The following is a 20,307-nucleotide window of genomic DNA, read 5'->3' on the forward strand; positions in this document are numbered from 1 at the left end:
GTTCTCAAGCTTGCCGCTACGAACATGTGAGCCTCACAGTTCTTTGGGGAAGGCCTGCCCACACATGGTACTGGTAGCAGCCCCCCACTTCTGACAACCAAAACTACCTCCAGACACTGCCAGCTCTCCCCTGTGGAGCAAATCACCCCTGGCCGAGCATCACTGGTATATTCTTCCCTTCACACTTCTTCTTGAAAAAGAGTATGGTTTAGTCCGTGGGAGAGGACATACAGGAAACAGCCCCAAGCTGTGTGTCCATTGTTGTAAGTGAGGACATGAGCATGCTGGTGGCTGGAAGACAGGCATACACCGTGTCATCCGTGCCGCCATGAGGGGCCAGACTGAGTTTGGAGTTGGAGGAACATTCCGTGGTGAGAACACTGTATTGCAGGTGGTTGCATTACCATGTAGGCTCTGGGCAGAGGGAATGAAGATCTGAGTTGGACTCAGAGGGGCTGATGACTGGAGGTGGAGGGCAAGGAAGACTAAAGCAAAAGGCCAGCAGGTGTCCCCCACCTGGAAGACTTGGTGGGGCAGAGGATAGCCCAAGTTGTTAATGGGGAAAGTAGGAATGGGAGAGTAGAAGAAAGGTCAAAGGTCGATGGTGAGTGTGGATGTTTCAGATTTCAGAGGTGTGGACTATCTTACTAGACACTCTCGTGTAGACAGTAACACACTCTTGGCTATAAGACAGAACTCCAGAATAAGGACAGCTGATTGTTGGGGGGAAAAAAACAAAAAAACCCACAGTAGTCATTTCTCCATTTGCATGAAGGCCCAGAAGGGAATCCCTTGAGTCCTGCAATAGTGGGTGTCTTTCCTTGGACGGTGTGCAGTAATACTTGAATTATTCAAAATTATAGTAAGCAAAAGAAAACTACACCATTAAGCAAATAGGATGTCAGTTTCTATTTACAGTTCCTTTTTAACCCAAGGTTGCATTATTACCATCACAGTTAATATCCTTTATTTAAGGGCATTTGTATCCTTTACGAGGAACAGAATCCTAGGCCCACAGGATACAAGGTGAAAACAAAAGTGTTAATATTTTTTCCATGATCCTTCATCCTTGTTTATAGAATATTAATTGTAAATACTTTTCATACACAGATTTTTTTAAGTTACATTGTAGGTTATCTAATAGAAGCAGTAATTTAGGCACAGAGGCAAATTTAAGAGTAAATTCTACAGCTGTATTTTTAGAGTCATGCAAATGCCCACAATGGTATGTGTATTTCTTTTCTAATACATGCTGGAGCATGTGAATTTGAGCCCACAGCAAAACAAAGATTCTGTGAAAAGATATCATAATTATTAATAATGTTAGTGCCTATTAACATGTTTCTAACATTACCTTCAGGAAAAAGAAAAATGATATAATGTAAAAAAAAAAAACACCACACACCAGTAATCTTTTTTTTTTCTTTTTATTAACATATAATGTATTATTTGTTTCAGGAGTACAGGTCGGTGATTCATCAGTCTTACACAATTCACAGCGCTCACCATAGCACATACCCTCCCCAATGTCCATCACCCAGCCACCCCATCCCTCCCACCCACCTCCACTCCAGCAACCCTCAGTTTGTTTCCTGAGATTAAGAGTTTCTTATGGTTTGTTTCCCTCTCTGGTTTTTCCCTCCCTTCCCCTATGATCCTGTCTTATTTCTCAAATTCCTCATATCGGTGAGATCATATGATAATTGTCTTTCTCTGACTGACTTATTTCACTTAGCATAATACCCTCTAGTTTCATGCACGTCATTGCAAATGGCAAGATTTCATTTTTTTTAAAGATTTTATTTATTTATTTGATAGACAGCGAGAGAGGGAACATAAGCAGGGGGAGTGGGAGAAGGAGAGACAGGCTTCCCGCTGAGCAGGGAGCCCGATGCAGAGCTTGATCCCAGAGCCCTGGGATCACAACCCAAGCCAAAGGCAGACGCTTAACGACTGAGCCACTCAGATGTCCCAAGATTTCATTTTTTGATGGCTGCATAATATTCCATTGTGTGTGTATATATGTGTGTGTATATATATATCACATCTTCTTTATCCATTCATCTGTTGATGGACATCTAGGCTCTTTCCATAGTTTGGCTATTGTGGACATTGCTGCTATAAACATTGGGGTGCATGTGCCCCTTTGGATCACTACATTTGTATCTTTGGGGTAAATACCCAGTAGTGCAATTGCTGGGTCGTAGCGTAGCTCTATTTTCAACTTTTTGAGGAACCTCCCTACTGTTTTCCAGAGTGGCTGCATCAGCTTGCATTCCCACCAACAGTGTAGGAGGGTTCCCCTTTCTCCGCATCCCCGCCAACATCTGTCATTTCCTGACTTGTTAATTTTAGCCATTCTGACTGGTGTGAGGTAGTACCTCATTGAGGTTTTGATTTGGATTTCCCTGATGCCGAGCGATGTTGAGCACTTTTTCATGTGTCGGTTGGCCATTTGTATGTCTTCTTTGGAGAAATGTCTGTTCATGTTTTCTGCCCATTTCTTTATTGGATCATTTGTTCTTTGGGTGTTGAGTTTGATAAATTCTTTATAGATTTTGGATACTAGCCCTTTATCTGATATGTCATTTGCAAATATCTTCTCCCTTTCTGTCAGTTGTCTTTTAGTTTTGTTGAGTGTTTCCTTTGCTGTGCAAAAGCTTTTTATCTTGATGAAGTCCCAATAGTTCATTTTTGCCCTTGCTTCCCTTGCTTTTGGCGATGTGTCTAGAAAGAAGTTGCTGCAGCTGAGGTTGAAGAGGTTGCTGCCTGTGTTCTCCTCTAGGATTTTGATGGACTCCTGTCTCACAGTTAGGTCTTTCATCCATTTTGAGTCTATTTTTGTTGTGGTGTGAGGAAATGGTCCAGTTTCATTCTTCTGCATGTGGCTGTCCAGTTTTCCCAACACCATTTGTTGAAGAGACTGTCTTTTTTCCATTGGACATTCTTTCCTGCTTTGTCAATGATTAGTTGACCATAGAGTTGAGGGTCCATTTCTGGGCTCTCTCTTCTGTTCCACTGATCTATGTGTCTGTTTTTGTCACAGTATCATACTGTCTTGGTGATTACAGCTTTGTAATAGAGCTTGAAGTCTGGAATCACACACCAGTAATCTTTTAAGTAGAGAGTTAGAGGAACTTCTATAATGTTAGTTACTGCAGCAGGGAAATAGAAACCTTATAATGAAGCAACTAATACCAACAGTGCGTTGTAGACAATGTCCCAATGTTAGATAAGCATGACAAAAACTATGGCAAAAATGCCAATTAAATACCACCAAAACAACAAGGAAACTCCCACTCCCTGCAATATATGCCTCTATAAACCACACAGGGCTTGGCAAACCATGCGTAAGTTCACAATTCCCAGAGTGACTGAGTAGGAAGCTTATTGTTTAAAAATAAAATTGTGTTCCCCTGTTTCTATTGCTCTTCTGGAGGCATGAGGCAGGAAGCGTTGGTTATATGCTGTCCTAGCCAGACTCCAAGATGGCCCCCAACGTCTCTGCCCCTGGGATTCACACCCTTAGGTAGATCTCCACTTTATACTAGCCTTGGCCTGTGTGACTGAAAGCGTGCAGCCGAAAAGATGGTAGGTCACCTCTAAGATTAGGTTGTAAAAGGTGACAGTTTCTGTCTGGTGCTCTCCACCACCTCACCCCAACTTCAGATCACTTGCCCTGGGGGAAGGAAGCAAGCTGCCATGCAGTGAGCAGTCCTACAGAGAGGCCCACCTGGTGAGGAACTGAGGGCTGCCAACAACCTCAGCAGTAGGCTTGGAAGCAGGTTCTCTGGCCACAGTCAAGCACAAAGATGACTGTGGCTCCCGCCAACAGCCTGACTGAACCTCGCAAGAAACTCTCAGTACCACTGTGTTAAGCCACTCCCGGATCCTGGACTCTCAGAAACAGTGTGAGATGATAAATGTTTGTTTTAAGCTGCTACATTTTAGAGTAATTTATTCTGCAGTGATAGATACCTAATACAAATGTCTTCCTTGTCTTTCACAGAGACAGCTCTTAGAAAACTGGAAGAAACTAGTTTTGCTGACCTGAGAGACCACCAACATGGGAAAAAAAAATACATAGACCCAGGAGAGAAAATCAAGCAAGTGAATAATCCTTTAAGAAGGAACGGTACCTCCGGGTGCCTGGGTGGCTCAGATGGTTGGGTGTCTGCCTTCGGCTCGGGTCATGATCTCAGGGTCCTGGGATTGAGCCCCACATTGGGCTCCCTGCTCAGTGGGGAGCCTGCTTGTCCCTCTGCCTCAGCCACTCTCCCCATGCTCCTGCTCTTTATCTCTCTCTCAAATAAATAAATAAAATCTTTAAAAAAAAGAAGGGATGATACCTCATTAGGGAGTTCCTATAGTGTTTATCCCTTTATTAAAGAAGTATTAACATCCATATAATATTGTTAAATCCATGACACTATGCTAGGTAGAGGGTATCTGTTGAGAAAGACGAGAGAGAAAACACTTGAGCACCTCCTTTCATCTGTCCTCAGGGGGTTGGGGACCCACTCAATAATTGTCTACTGAACTCCTACTTCTATAAAACTATTAAACGATGGATATTTGCTTTGCTGCGTCTTCTATATTACACATATCACCTTTATAACAAAAAGAAACAAAATAAAAATCAAGACATGTTTCTCTGCCCAGTAAACCATCACAGTGGCCAAACACAGGCAACTGACGGAATGATGTCTGTGACAAACCAAACCTCTAACACCACAGTCCCCCTTATCTGCGGTTTGCTTTCTGAGGTTTCAGTGACTTAGGGTCAACTGTGGTCAGGAAGCAGACAATCCTCCTCCTGCCGTATACGGTAGCCCGACTCTACGGCACAGCACCCATGTCATTCCCCTCACTTCGTCTCATCATGGAGGTATTTTATCATCTCACATCTCACAAGAAGAAGAGTACAATCTAATAATCTGTGAGAAAGACCATATCCACATAACTTTTATTATAGCATGTTATTATACTTATTCTATTTTATTACTATTGTTATTAAGCTCTTACTGTGCCTAACTTACAAGTTTATCATAGATGTGTATACATAGGAAAGAACATAATACATTTAGGGTTCAGTACTATCCATGGTTTCAGGCATCTATTGGGAGTCTTGGGATGTATCCTCCACAGATGGGGTGGTGGGGGGGGACTACTGGATACATTACGTATCAGCAAATACATAACACCTACTATACTCCTACTCATGACTGCATTTTTAAAACTTTCAAATGATTTTTACTTCTTTGCAAAGTAGGGGCCATAGAGACAACACATGAGTTCGTGACTATTTTTGAGTTTGGGATTGGATTTGTGATTAGAATAGGGGTAGGACTGGGGCACCTGGGTGGCTCAGTCAGTTAAGCATCTGCCTTCAGCTCAAGTCATGATCCCAGGGTCCTGGGATCGAGTCCCGTATCGGGCTCCCTGCTCAGCGGGGAGCCTGATTCTCCCTCTCTGTCTGCTGCTCCCCCTGCTTGTGCTCTCTGACAAATAAATAAATTAAATCTTAAAAAAAAAAAAAAAGAATAGGAGTAGGATACCATAGTATGGCACCACCAAGGGTGGTGCAGAGAAGAATCCTCACAACCAAGCATGTCAGTGAAGACTTGCCAGGTAGGGATGGGGTTAGTGCTATTGGTATTTTGGAAAGTGGGATCGTTTCTTCGGATTAATTTAGTAAAATGTATTATAATCTAAAAATATTGTTATTGAACCCAGTAATATCACTTTGGAGAAACTGCACATAAGGAAATCATTCTCAAAAAGAAAAAGCTAGGGCACCTGGGTGGCTCAGTCGGTTAAGCATCTGCCTTCAGCTCAGGTCATGATCTCAGGGTCCTAGGATCCTGCTTCGGGCTCCCTGCTCAGTGGGGAGCCTGCTTCTCCCTCTCCCTTTGCCTGCCACTCCCCCTGCTTGTGCTCTCTCTCTGACAAATAAATAAAATCTTTTAAAAAAAAAAAATGTATGGCGTATGTAATTTAAAAAAGGTGGTCAAAATCTTAGCCACGCAACTGTGCTGCATATTCTTTTCTTATTTTCTCTCCTTAAATTTAGAATCAGAAGTCAGTTTGATGCCCAGATGGCATGCGGACAGTTGAATTGAGCCCCAGTACACACCCCTGTCAGATGCACGGATGGAAGGTAGCCATGGGAATCTGGGGCCCAGAGTAATGAGCACCCAAACCCAAAGCTCATCTTAGTTCTGTCCCTACCTCTTCATGGCTTTGAACAAACCCCTTAACTGCCACCTCTAATGTTTTTTGGAAACAGATTGAAAATAAATCATAAGTTAAGTAAAATTAAGTTCTGAGTCTTATTTCCTTCTGTTTACTAAATGAGGAAAACAATGCCGGCCCTTCCTACCTTGCAGAAGGACTTTAAGAATCAAAGTGAGAAAAAAAAAAGAAGAATCAAAGTGAAAGGAATAGGAAAATATTTCTGAATGTGTCATCATCATCATTTCAAAATGACAAATATGCACATTATGAAACAACATGGATAAGTGTTTCAAAATAAGTGGAAAAGAACACATCACATACTTGCATCAGGGTAGGACAAGAAGTGATATTTTTTATAGTACCTTACTGAGATATACTTTACATACGATAAAATGCATAAATCTTAATGACTTTTTACATATGGATATAAGTATAGGACTATCATCCAGATCAAGAGAGAGAACATTACCTTCTTAAAGAGTTCATTCATGCCCATTTCCAGTCAATCCTCACTCCCACCCCAGAGGTAACCACCATACTGACCTTCGGACGATACCATCAGAAAAAAAAAAAAAAAAGACGATACCATTTTAAGAATAATGTTAATGTTAGGGGCACCTGGGTGGCTCAGTCGTTAAGTGTCTGCCTTCGGCTCAGGTCATGAACCCGGGGTCCTGGGATCGAGCCCTGCATCAGGCTCCTTGCTCCATGGATACCTGTTCTCTCTCTCCCACGCCCCCTGCTTGTGTTCCCTCTCTCGCTGTGTCTCTATCAAATAAATAAATAAAATCTTTACCAAAAAAAAAAAAAAGAATAACGTTAATGTTCAAAGTTTTTTCAAAATCCATCCAAAAATATTTGACATAAAACCCGAGGTCCTGGGTGTCCCTGAGATCTGCCCTTTACCAACTATGGCCTATGAGGAAGGCACAAATGCTTTTTGTGCCTCGCATTTACCATCTGTTTAATGGGAATAATAACTTTCCCTCGGACTTTCATGGTTGTGGAGAAATTAAAAACCCCATCAAACGAGCACCTGTCGCAGTGCCTGCTCACGGGAGGCACTTCACGAACTACTGTTGCTTATGTATCTGTCCCGTAGTGATGAGTGTTCCGGGGGCTGGAAATTCCGGGTTCGGATCTCTGTTGTCTCACAACCCACCTGAGTGACCTTGGTCAACTTTTAATCTATCCCCTTGATTTCATTGTCTGTACATTAAATACCTTATTGTTTCCAGAATATAGAATACTCTGAGGAAGACAGAAGAACCTGCCTGCAAAAGATTTTGAAAGCTAGATTTAGGGCATCACTCTGAGCACTGGGAGGCCTTACCAGGTCACTGTTGTTAAGTCCTTTTGGAAGGGACTCCAATGGCCTCGGACACAGTGGACAAGGGACGAGTGACAGAAGTCAGATCGGAATTTAGTCTAGGGCTCTGAGTCACCTCCAGGTGTGAACTTCATCCCACCTGACATCTCTCCTCATAGCCATGTGACCGAATAAAGAACCATGAAAGTATAACACATTCTGTGGAAACCATTGTCACTCTTTTTCCCACTGACTTAATTTTTTAAAGAGAGGACTACTTTGTCTCAGAAACTACATAGTTGCATTATCTTGCCATCACGTACTTTTAGACCAACTCAGGGTCAGCTATATCCATGACAACGGGTTCTAGAGCTGACTTGTGCCTTCACCGTGGGAACACAGGAAAACACAAGCATAAATGAGAGAAAGATCCCCAAGAAACTAGATTTATTTTTTTGTAAAGATTTTATTTATTTATTTGACAGAGAGAGACACAGAGGGAGGGGGAACACAAGCAGGGGGAGTGGGAGAGGGAGAAGCAGGCTTCCCCAGGAGCAGGGACCCCGATGCGGGGCTCGATGCCAGGATCCCGGGATCATGACCTGAGCCGAAGGCAGACGCTTAACGACTGAGCCACCCAAGCACCTCCAGGAAACTAGATTTAATGCAAAGTAAAAAAGATCAGCTCGGCAAAGTCAACAGCTACGATTACAAACACTTTCACAGTCGGAGCAAAGTGGAACAGCATTTACAGTATGTTATTAAAGGCAAAGCAGGACAAGTCATGCTCAGAAGCATTCCTAACAGAACTATTTTTTTTTCAAGTCCAAAGGTAATTCTTATTCATGCTAGAAAAGAAATCAAAGAAATGCACACATTTTTTAAAATTCACTATGTAAATATTTTGATATATAGTCTTCAATCTTTTTCATGCGTTCTTTTTTAACACTTAGAATCAATCATATTAGATACAAACTCAGTTGTGCAAGAATTACAACTTTTTCAATTCTTCTATATAATTAAACTTACTATTTTTTTTTCAAGCCCCTTCCATCTCGGGGTAGAAGTTAAATCTCACTCTCTCTGCCCAGGGCTGGGAGGGTGGGGGGAGGAAAGAGAAGGGTAGTGTCTGTCTACTCTGAGTTCATTCTTATCTATCTACACTGGCTTCTTTGTTTTTTGAATCTTAAAAGTATTTTTCTCTTCTGTTGAAAAAAGTATTTTTCTTGTCAGGTGGTATGTACATTTTCAAGAATTTTGAAACACAATGTCAAATTATCCATATAAAGATGATAGGAATTTATACTTCCATCATCCAAGTGAAATCCTATTTATTTGTAAATTCCACACACTATATATAGTTTTGTTCTTTCACCATAGAAATAAATAAAAAATTAATATACATTATTTAAAAAACCTTAGGCCATACCAAAGTCCAATCAGTAGAAAGTGAACACCCTGTCCTCAGGGCGCAGGGCTGGCTCTGCTGGTAGAGCATGCAACTCCTGATCTCAGGGTTGTGGGTTTGAGCCCCATGCTGGGTATAGAGATTACTTAAAAGTAAAATCTTTTAAAAAAACAACAACAAGAACAACGTGTCCTCCCAACAATACTCTCCATGTTTTGTCAATATCTTTCCAGGGTATTTTCAGATAGTAAGGTAGAGATAGGTAAATTATAGAAAAGAGAGATTAATGTATATATTTAATATAACATCAAGATACACATATTTTTAAAAACAAAAAATAGGAGCATGTATACTTTTTTTTGGTAAAGATTTTATTTATTTATTTATTTGACACAGAGAGAGAGACAGCGAGAGAGGGAACACAAGCAGGGGGAGTGGGAGAGGGAGAAGCAGGCTTCCCGCTGAGCAGGGAGCCAGATGTGGGGCTTGATCCCTGGACCCCAGGATCATGACCTGAGCCGAAGGCAGACACTTAACGACTGAGCTACCCAGGCACCCCATACTGTTTTATAACTTCTTTTTTTTACCTATTGCAAACAGTCATTCATTCAATAAACATTTATTGAACATCTACCATGTGCCACACATTGTTTTATACAATAGATATTTTTCCACGTCAATAAATATAAATCTGTATAATCATTTTAATGGGTGCATAGTATTCTGTTGTATAATACATCATAAAGAAGTAACCAATCCTCTGCCATTAGCATTTAAAGCTACATTCAATCCTTGTACAACCATCTTTGTGTACTTAGATTATTTTAAGTTAAATTCCCAGAAAGGGAGATGCTGAGGCAAAGGACATGCACATTAAAATGCTGATCCATATTCCCTGATTTATCCCCAGAAGAGATGGTTAATCTCACTAACAGTGTATGAGAATTCTTGTTTCTCAGTATCAATACCCAAATGGGCACTTTTTTCTCTTTTAATTCTTACCAGCGCATCAAACAAAAACCTCAATTTGTTGTTATTTTATTTTGCTTTTAATTAGTACTTAATTCTATATGCAATTGAGAAAGCCAACGAAACTTTTGAGCAGAAAAGAATTTTCCTCATCAGTGTGAGAGCTAGAGTTGAGGAAAGAGGCTGGAGTCAGGGAGACCAGGTGAGAAGTGCTGGGGCCTGAAGCGGGCTGTGAAGATGGGATTGCAGTGTGCAGGGCAGTGAAAATCCAATTAAGATCATCCGGATGAAATCTCAGGACATTGGCCTGATGTAGCTCTAAGAAAGGTCAAACTTAATCACCTATATTGTGCTTTCAGACAGAATTAACAAAAAGGGGGTGACATGCATGATAAATTTGGGTGCATTTAATCAGTTCTAGGGAGGGGAGAGGGAACCTGGCCCTAATGCTCATGAGTGAATGAATGATCTGCCCCAGTGTACCTTCAGGTAGAGCTCAGGAGCTCATCTGAATCTACCATAACTAGATTTTCTTTCTTCTTCTTCTTCTTCTTTTTTTTTTTTTTAATTCAGCAGAATAATTCTTTTTCCCCTGGAGGAAATCATGCTTGTGATATAACAACAACAACAACAACGACAATAAATTACTATGTTTATACAGTGAAAAGCAAGTGCCCTTAAGACTGCCAGAGTTATCTAATTGACCATAATAAAAATAAATTAATTTAAAAAAAAAGATTGCCAGAGTTAGAGACTGTTCTCCTTTCCTCACTGGGCCTAATAATACTAATACTAATAGCTCACTTTTTTTTAGTGGTTACTATGTTCCAGAAACTAGATTTCCTACATATATTTACTCACTCAAATCCCCTAGAACTCTCTGAATATGTTCTGTTTATCATCCTCATTTTCTAGACAACACTGTATCACGGAGAAGTTGCCCCAAGGTTGCATGATTTATGAGCAGTGGACCTGGAATTCAAACCCAGACAGCCTGACTTCCCAGCCTGTTTGCCTAATCTAATCATGCTGTTCTAAATTCTTTTCATGGTAGTAGGGTGGAATTTTCTTTTTTCTTTTTTTTTTTTAAAGATTTTATTTATTTGCGAGAGAGAGAATGAGAGACAGAGAGCATGAGAGGGAGGAGGATCAGAGGGAGAAGCAGACTCCCCGCCGAGCAGGGAGCCCGATGCGGGACTCGATCCCGGGACTCCAGGATCATGACCTGAGCCGAAGGCAGTCGCTTAACCAACTGAGCCACCCAGGCGCCCAGGGTGGAATTTTCTAGACACAAAGAGATAAGGGTGGAAGGACTGTGCATTATTGTCTATCACAGGTGATGCTAAGCAGATTTCATCTCCCTGCCTCCTGAGCCGGTGTAGCCCCCTCAGCAGTAGGGCTGGACCCAAGTGGTTTATTCACAGCTGCCCACTATTACCATTTCTTATATGTCCTTCCTGGGAGGGATACATATATATACGGATAGTTTTCTGTATAACTTTTTTTTTTTAAGATTTTATTTATTTATTTAACACACAGAGAGAGAGAGAGAGACAGCGAGAAAGGGAACACAAGCAGGGGGAGTGGAGAGGGAGAAGCAGGCTTCCCGCGGAGCAGGGAGCCTGATGTGGGGCTCGATCCCCGGACCCTGGGATCATGACCTGAGCTGATGGCAGACGCTTAAGGCCTGAGCCACCCAGGCGCTCCTCTGTATAACTTTTCTTTAGAGTTTTATTTATTTGAGAGAGAGAGAATTAGAGACAGAGAGCAAGCATGAGTGGGGGGCAGAGGGAGAAGGAGAAGCAGGCTCCCTGCTGAGCAGGGTGCCCAATGTGGAACTCGATCCCAGGACTGTGGTATCATGATCTGAGCCGAAGGCAGATGCTTAACTGACTGAGCCACCCAGGTGTCCCTGGTGTATAACTTTTAAACAAGTGGTTAAAAATTCACCTTGGAAGTCATTCTTTTTTGGTTTATAACTAACTCATTCTTTCTTATCAGCTGATATTCCGTTTCTTTATTTAACCAGTCCCTTGGTAATGGACATTTAGATTGTTTCTAAACAATGCTACAATTAATATCCTTGGATATAAGTTCCTTGCACAAGTGAAAGCCACATTATATTCCTAGATGTGAAATTATTATATCAAAGGGTATGTGCATTTTTTAAAAAATTTTATTTATTTATTTGACAGAGAGAGAGAGAGAGAGAGAGAGAGCAAGCACAAGCAGGGGGAGTGGGAGAGAGAGAAGCAGGCTCTCCTCTGAGCAGGGAGCCCGATGCGGGGCTGGATCCCGGGACCCTGGGATCATGACCTGAGCCAAAGGCAGACGCTTAACGACTGAGCCACCCAGGTGTCCCGGGTATGTGCATTTGAATGTTTAATAGATTTAAAGTTTAATTTACCTCCAAGGCATACCAATCTGTATTCCCACCAGCCGTGTGCCCCCACTTCATGGATTAAATAAATACATCTTCAGTCTGATACCCCCTCACCCTCACAACCATACCTTGACTCCATTTTTCAAGGAAGCCTTTGGTCAGTAGTTCTGTCCTCTGGGAAGAAAAGGAACACAATGTACAGAGGACATGCCTATCGTCACTGGAAAGTTCTGTCCTCTCCATTCTCCATGAGAAATGACTGATTCCAGGGTTGGGATAGAGAAACTAGAAATGTATCTGGAACATCCTATTGTGCCAAAAAGCAATGAAGTGCTCAAAGAACTATTGGGGCATGTCAAAAGGGCATAAAGCCAGTATTAGGAGGTTCTCACTGTCAAATATGGAATAATTTGTGCTATAAAAATAATTTTGATTTATGTAAGCCATTGCATCGGACTATAACGTATTGAATAAAATAAAAATCCATGAGTCTATTGTGATACAAATAATTGAATAGATAAACAAATGGGAGAGAAAGTAAAGCTCTACCTTTTAGTAGTATGCCAACAAACAAATGTGGAGGGAATGACAGAATTAGAAAATCCACCAAGTGACAACCACCATAACAGTAATAAATGATTTAGACAAGAATCATCAATAAATCCTAAAATGTATGGATGAAAGTTGAATGGAGAACAAGATATTTATGTAGTTTAAGTATCTCTTCATAAAAATAGTCATTGATTACTTATTAATTGATAGTACAAAATACTAACTAACTTAACAGTGGGAAAACATGGAAGACATTAGCTTAATCAAATGATAAAAGGTAATGTCACTAGGATTGGAACAGATCGACATTATGTGCTTTCCGATATGTTACATTGAAAAAAACACAGCATCTGCTTGTGGTTTCTTTCTGCCAACAACGTATAGCTTGAATCTAATTATGAAGGATTATCAGGCAAACCCAAATTTCAGCACAACCTACAAAGTAACCGGACTGGTCTTTTCAAAAATGTCAAGGTCATGAAAGACAGACAAACTGTTCCAGATTGAAAAGAATAAAGAGACATAACAACTAGGTATAATTCTGAACTTGGATTGGATCCTGGACCAGTAAAGGACATCATTGAGACTGCCAGTGAAATCTGAATGTAGTCTGTGGACAGATGAAAATACAGGATCTGTTCATTTATTTTGTTGGTTGTATATGATTATGCAGGAGAGTGTTTTTGTTTTTAGGTAATATACACTAAGGTATTAAGAGGTAATGGAACTTCACATCTACAACATATTTTCAAGTTGTTCAGAAAAGTATGTATGTACTATAATGAGAATAACAAGGCAAATATGATAAAATGTTAATAACTAGGAAATCTGGGTAAAGAATATAAGGGAGTTCTTTGTAGTGTACTTACAACTTTTCTATAAGCTGAAATTATTTAAAACAAAAAGTGAAGACAATGTTTAAAATGTAAAACAAATCACCATACCTACAAGAAAATTTTACTCAGCTTTCAAGGAACAGATAATTCAAATTTAATACAAGACTTCCAAGGAATACAAAAGGAAGAAACACTCCTCAATTCACTCTGTGAGGCTGGTGTCACCTTGGTAACAAAACTAGATCTGACAGATGGTACAAGAAGGAAAATTCACAGTCTCATGCCTGAAGATAGGTGCAAAATCCCAAACAAAATATTAGTAAAGTGAATCCAGCAAGGTATAGAAAAGATAATACACTGTAACTAAGTTCAGTTTATCCCTGGAATACTAGTTTCATCTAATATTAAGTTTTATTTATTTATTTTTAAAGATTTTATTTATTTATTTGACAGAGAGAGCGAGAGAGCACAAGCAGGGTGAGCAGCAGAGGGAGAGGGAAAAACAGGCTCCTCGCTGAGCAGGGAGCCCAATGCGGGGCTCGATCCTTGGATCATGACCTGAGCCGAAGGCAGATGCTTAACCGACTGAGCCACCCAGGTACCCCCTAATATTAAGTTTTATAAATGTAATTCATTACATTAATAGATTAAAAAAAAGAAAAATAATATATTCTCAATAATTGTAGAAAAAGCATTTGTGAAAAATTCTTGGCAAACTAGGAATGGAGAGAAATTTCTTTAACCAGATAAACAGTATCCACAAAAAACGACGCTCTCTTATCACCTCTATTCTGCACTTACTAGGGGTTGTAGCCAGTGCAGTAAGACAAGGAAGGAAGGGAAGGAAGCATGCAGAAGGGGAAGAGAGAGAGTAAGAATGGAGAGAAGACAGACAGACAGGCATTAGGAGTGAAAAGGTAGAAACAAAATTGGTTTTATTCACAGATGATACAAATATTTGCTAGAAAACTCAAGATTCTTCAGACAAAGTATAATTAATAAGTTTAGTAAGATGGCTGGATATAAAGTCAATATACAAAAAATGAATTATATTTAGGTATTCTAGCCACAAAGAAAACTTAATTTCCAAAATGATGCCGTTAACCAGCAAAGTAGAGAGCCTAGTAGTAAGTTTAATAAGAGATGTACAAGAAATTAAAGAAGACCTAAATAAATGCAGAGATAAGCATGTTCCTGGATAGGAAGATGTTATCTTAAAAATGTGGCTTAAAAAGCGTAAACTTTGGGCCCAGAATGCCCTGGGCTCTGCCACCTAGTAGCAAGCAAGTAACTTAACTTCTCCCTATCTCCACTTCCTTCCCTGTAAAACAGAGGGGAAAAGAGCACTTACCTCAGGATTAAGAGGATTACCTGAAATAATGCATATGAGAGTACAGAGCCTGCTGCGCAGAAAACCACGTGGTGATGTTGACATTGGAAGCCGTGCCTCGTGGAGCAAAAAGAAGTCTGGTCCACTAACCAACAGGCAGCGACCGCCTCTCCATTTTTATGTGAGAGAGGGAAATACATTTCTATCTCATTTAAACTACTCTTGTTTGGGGTTTCCCGTCCCTTGTCACTGAGCTTAATCCAAGCAGATACATTGGTGCAAGCCACAACCAAGGCCCAGCCCTGCGGTAAGCCCTCACCCACCTTCTGCCAGGTGCTGGCTCTCGGGCCTCTCGGACAAGGGAGCCCACGTGATCCAGTTTGGGCCAATAGGTCGTAAGGCGAGTCTGCAGAGGGCTTGGCGGGATGGGGACAAGCCACCCTCCCCAGTCCCGGGCCAGGGCCGCGGGAAGAGAGAGCTTCAGGTGCTGTCCTCACTCACCCCTTCTCCTAGTTTGAGCTCCCCCAGAAGTCGACTCCAAAACAAGCCTTTGAGCATCAGAAGTTTGTTTGGGAGATGTTCCCAGGAAACATTGGTAGAGGAGTGGGGAAGTAACACTGGGAAAGGCAAGAAGCCAATAAAAGATGAATTATCAAAGCAAGTTCCCGTGTAGGTAACTGAGGCATAGTCCCACTGGGAAGCAATGTAGAACATAACTTCAAAGTGAGCCCCCCTCCCCAAGCACAAAGAGCAGGATTTACTCAGCTGTTCCCATCAGCTTTGGCTTGATTGCTGTTCCCAGAGGTTCCAGTGGCCAGAGAGTGTGGATGGGATAGGTCACTAGCAAGTTTGAAGTTGGGCCCCCATCCATGAACATGGTACATGCCAAGGGGGTAAGGGTAGGGTACTGACAGCATTGGTTGCACCCAACTTGCTTGCCTGTTGAAATGGTTGGGGGAGGATGGGACACTGGGGGCTGCTGCAGCCAAGATGGAAAGGCAGAAAAAAAGAGCTGCCAACCCAGAACTCAGAACTTGACATCAAAGAGCCACTGAACCCAGAGAACAAAGCCCCACCTCAGGACTCCTGCTGTGTGAGAAAAAAAGAAACTCCACTTTATTAAACCACTGATTATTGAGACAAATGCATGTTTATTAGCCATCCATCTTTCTCTTGATGTTTGTTTCACTCAGGGGCATTTAGCTTCATCTCAGTGGGGTTAGAGTTTTGGAAACCAAAGTCGGGAGACTTAATGATATTTCTGATTTTTGTTTGACTGGGGAAAAGAGAGACAGAAAAAAGGAAAACACTGGATGGAGAAGAGGTGGAGAGAGGAACAGGAAGAACACAAGTTAACAGCTTTAAAATGTCATCTTGCCACAGTGATTGGTTCTGGCTGGAGCTTAGAGCAGAGAGGCCAGCCCTGCATCTAGGTTAATTCCCCAGGCCCGGGTCTCACCCACCCAGTTGGAGCCCTCTGGCCCTATTGCAGTTCCCTCTCCAGCACTCCCCACCTGCCACCTGCTTCCCAGGGGTGGGGGGAAGACCTGAGAACTGACCAGAACATCCCGAATTCAAAACAAGTCTGAAAAGACTGTTTCCCCAACTGTACCTGTTGGGTTTAAACCGCTGTGGAGCAAACGGCCTAGATATTGCAGTGTAGGAAGAGAATGATACCTACTGGAAAGAAATTACACACAGGTGCTCATCTTTCTTCCTTACCCTACCTTGGCTCCTGGTGTTCCCCTGGTGGATTAACCCTATGTTTGCCTGGACTCCGGCCTTACTGAACTTCCTCGTTTAACAACTGTTACTTCCCCAACTGGTAGAAATGAGCCTCAGCCTCAACAGGTTCACTTGGTTCTTGTGGTTCTCTCCCACAACACTAGGTCCACGTGGCCATTGTGTTTAGCTGAGGCTGACAGAGTTATAACTTCCCTCTGCCCTTCTAGATACTATCTGGAGTACATTGTTCTGTCTTGAACTTTTTTTATTTTTCTTCTGTTTCTTGAAACTTATCACCTTTCCAGACTCTTAAGGGAAGGGGAGTGACAACGTGTCAGACTTTTCGCTGGATCTACTCATGTTACCCCAAGAAGGTGTTCTCCTCATTGTGAGCTCATCGATGCAGACACTTTCGGAGTGTCCCATGGGGACTGAAAGAAGGACGTGCCTTTGAGATGCCATGCAATGGCCAGGAAAGTTTCCCCAGATGGAAAGTATGTGAGTCCTTCAAGAAGGACCATCAAAAGTTTGTTCTGATTGGTAGGAAAAAAATGGGGTTCCCCTGCAAGGGTGCTTGGCTCCTAGACCCACTTCCAGACTGCAGTCTAGGTAGTTTGTCCTGGTTACACACCATCCCTCTTTCTGAGCCTTGCCTGAAAGGACTGGGTAGCTGCATTTCATTTTCTGGGTGGCTCAGGGACCCGGGAGACCTTGGCTGACCCTTGGAAAATGACCTCTAGACTTCACCAAAGATACCCTTTTCCCCTGCAAGGTACAAAAGTGGCAGATCCTGGACTCTGAAACAAGGGATGGCTTGGTGGTAACTAGGATATACTTCATCTGATGACCCAAGGCTTCCCTGGGTGCCTTGGCACTATGTAACACTCCAAGACTTTTGCACAACCACACCCGAGGTAGCCCTAAGAATAACAAAGATTGAATTCCCCACAAGTCAAATGAAATGGGGAACCAGAGCCAGTTGGTTGATTTGAAGAAAGTCAAGATAGTTCTCACACACTTCAGTTTATAGAGTGACATTAACATGGGTTACTTGCAAACAAATTCAAGCTCAGAGAGGTTAAATAACAAGTCCAAGCCCACACAGCTAATAAGCAGCAGGACCTAAAATTTGAATATACTTTTCTTTCTACAACCCAGGCTTTTCCCACTTTAACTTGCTACCTCTCAGGCATGATGAGAATGATATTCTTCTTTTCTGAAATTACTGCCAAGCAATCTACGTATAGTTAACCAAGGCTGCCAATGTTGCTTTCTAAATATTTCTCAAAACTTTCTGTGTTCTCCATACTTACTGCCAACAAGCTAGGTCATTATCTCCTACCTAAACATTTGTAATCATTTCTTAACTAGTCTCCTTGCATTCACTCTTCTCCTTCCCACTCCTATCCCCATTCCAAATATAATCCAGAGTGATCTTCTCAAAATAGAAAGCTGATAGTATTTCTGTCCTATCTAAAACCCCTTACTGGCCTTATGATGTTTTAGGATTTGACCCCAAATCCCTAGCCTGGCTACGTATCTGTGCAGTTTTGCAGCTTCATCTCCTGTTGTCATTCCCAGCCCTGTGCTTCAGCCATAGGGCCTTTGCGTATGCTATTCCAAACACTTGGAACAATCTCCTGAACTCTTTCCCTATCCTTCTAGATTTTGTGTCAAATTCCATTTTCTCAGTGAAAACTTCTGTGATTCCTCCAGGTCAGTTCTCTTGGTTTGGAACATTTAGTACTTTAACTTCACAGCACTTAGCACAGGTTATACTTAATTAGTTTTTGTGTTTATTAGATTAACATTCATCTCTCTTATTAGATTGTTAGCTCCATGAGAAAAGGGACAATATCTAGTGAACAAACTAGCTTGTGGATTGACACATAGTAGGGCCTCGATAACTACCTGTTGAATGAATGAATGAACTTTAAGAAGATAAGTAGGAACCAAAGCAGGGGCAAATGAGAGGGTTATGATCATCTATGGTTCTGGGTTTATTCTGATGGCCTTTCTTACAGAGAGGGAATTGTGGAAAACAGAGAAAGACATTTCAATATTGTTTTAAAAATAAGTAGGTAGGGAGGTGATGTTTGATAACCAGGATATTGATATATAGCCGAAGTATATTAATGTCTCCATAGGAAAAATACTCTAGGCAGCCTGTGACTGGCTTCATCTGGTCCACACTCATTTCCAGGAAACTGAATCACCGTGAGACTGAAGAAAGAGAAATATTCCAAATGAGCTACTGGAACAGTACAAACTGTGATTAACTTTGTCTCATTGCTGTCTCATACAATTAAATGCTCCTTGTATTGCTTTACAAAAGGAATGAACATTTCTATTGTTAATTTCATTTTCTCCCAACTGGAAACTGCAACAGGCTTGCTGGATAGTGAAGTGTTGTTGTTTTTTTTTAATTCCAGAAGATAAAATAAAATTCCAGGGTCAAGCTATAATTTCTTTAGGGCTTGACCAAGGTATACCTGAGGGAGAAAAGAAGAGACACTCTCCTTTAATGACTCATATGGATCATTGGCTGGATGCAAAAGATATGGGCTGTTTGTTCTCGTCTTATAAAATTTGTGGATTTTTTTTTTGGCAAGGTACCCTTTGCTTTATGGAATAGATAATAGGGGGGAAATATATAGATCCTGCCTGTCTTCTCCACACAATTCTGTTATTTAGCTGGAGATATATTTCTATGGAAAAAAGCCTACCCTGATGTGTTAAAAATGTAGCCGGATTTGTTTTAATCAGGTGTGGTAAGACAGCAGACATGGGCATGCCTGTCAGGAAAGAAGAAGTTTATACTTACAGATCCCTAGAAACAGGAGGCACACCATGCCATGGAGGGCCACATGGGGAAGGACCAAGGATGGTCAGGAGGTGGAAGAGCGGGAGAGGGCAGCACATGGCCCAGAAACTTTATTGGAGCTCTCTTGGGAAGGATCCACCAAGGAAGGGTAGGTACACTGAGTCAGCTTAGGATCAGATGGTTTGAATAATTTGGGCAGACTCTGGGCTCTAGGGGTGGTCTCTAGTTGTCCAGTACCTGGTCCTGGGGTGGTTTAGGGCAAGAGGAATGCGGCTTGGTATGGGAGAGTTTGATAAAGGAGATGGTTGAGTGTGTGGGCTCTGGCTTAGTTGGTTTATATATCAAAGGCAGGCTTGCAAGGGAGTCATTTGCTATCTCTAGGAATTAGCTACCCTGGGTGGGGGGGCAGTCTCTCCAGGATCAAGAATACAGAAAATAAGAAAATATAGTCAACGTACCTTAGGATCAGCCAACTGGGATTTTCTTGGGTTTCTTCAGTGTTTTCTTCAGCATGCTTCCTTTCTTTCTTTTCCTCCTTTGTCCCCTCGCCCTTTTATCCTAGCGACTATTTATTGAGGACCTACTGCCTGTGTGTCAGGCACTGGGTCTGGAACTACAGAGGTCTACCGCATACAGGCACAGTCAAGGCCCTCAGGAAGCTCACAGGCTGCTGGGGATGGTGGACATCAGCCTTGTGGTGGTGTTGGAACTTCAGGCATCTTTGCAGACTTGCT

Source organism: Mirounga leonina, unplaced genomic scaffold, assembly GCF_011800145.1.
Source record: "Mirounga leonina isolate KUSES-001 unplaced genomic scaffold, KU_Mleo_1.0 Mir_174, whole genome shotgun sequence".
Lineage (NCBI taxonomy): Eukaryota > Metazoa > Chordata > Mammalia > Carnivora > Phocidae > Mirounga > Mirounga leonina.